The following is a 944-nucleotide window of genomic DNA, read 5'->3' as shown; positions in this document are numbered from 1 at the left end:
TCAGTTTTGTGCCAAAAATCAGAGTACTGTCCTTACACGCCAGACCTGGCACTTTGAGATTTTTTCTTATTTCCGAAATTAACATCAGTGCAGAAAGGACGCAATTTTCATACTATCGATGACATTAAAGCAAATTTGTCACAGATTTTAAAGAGCATTTCAAAGGAAACTATCCGAGACTGCTTCACGAAATGGAAACACCACTGGGAAAAGTGTGTAAAGAAGAGGGAAGTACTTTGAAGAAGACAAGGACCAATATATAAAATTAATAATAAAGTATAAGAAAATAAAGTTCGGTTATTTTCTGAACAGACCTCGTATTTAGTAGTGTTCATAAGAAAATTTATGGATTTAGCCTTAATGCCGTTGTGCAAAGTAAGTTGAAGTGGAACATTAGAAAGTATAAAAGGTAAATGCTCTACTTCTCTTAAAGAGCAAAACAATTAAAATAAAGAAGGGAAAATTTATGTGTTCTCTAGAAGTAAAAGAAATCTCCGTCAAGATATTGTGATTAATGTACACGCAAACTTCGAAGCTATATATTCGTCTTTAAATGTTTATTTTGTAGTTGGAGGAAAATTAATATGAAGATACACAATGAAAGGTGGCAATCTGGTAAATGTTTTTTAATTGGATAGAATATGATAACAGTTCAAAAAATCATCAGGACATCAAACTTAGTTTTACTTTTTCTCTGTTTGGATAATTTTACCATTTAGTAAAATAATTACGGTTTCTTTTTATTTTTATCCATAAAAAATAATCAAAATCCTGGAAATTTTATCGACAAAGCTCTTAAGAATATTAAAAACAAAACAAGTTTTATAAAATAATACGAATCAATTATGTATAATAAAAATTTCATCAATCATGTTTTAGTTTCATTGAAAGTCATTCACCCATTTTTATGATTTACTGAAATTTACCTTCCCTCCTACTGAAAG

The sequence above is a fragment of the Anoplophora glabripennis genome, unplaced genomic scaffold (assembly GCF_000390285.2).
Source record: "Anoplophora glabripennis isolate ALB-LARVAE unplaced genomic scaffold, Agla_2.0 scaffold298, whole genome shotgun sequence".
Lineage (NCBI taxonomy): Eukaryota > Metazoa > Arthropoda > Insecta > Coleoptera > Cerambycidae > Anoplophora > Anoplophora glabripennis.
The sequence above is the reverse complement of the archived record's forward strand: the minus strand, read 5'-3'. Positions refer to the sequence as shown.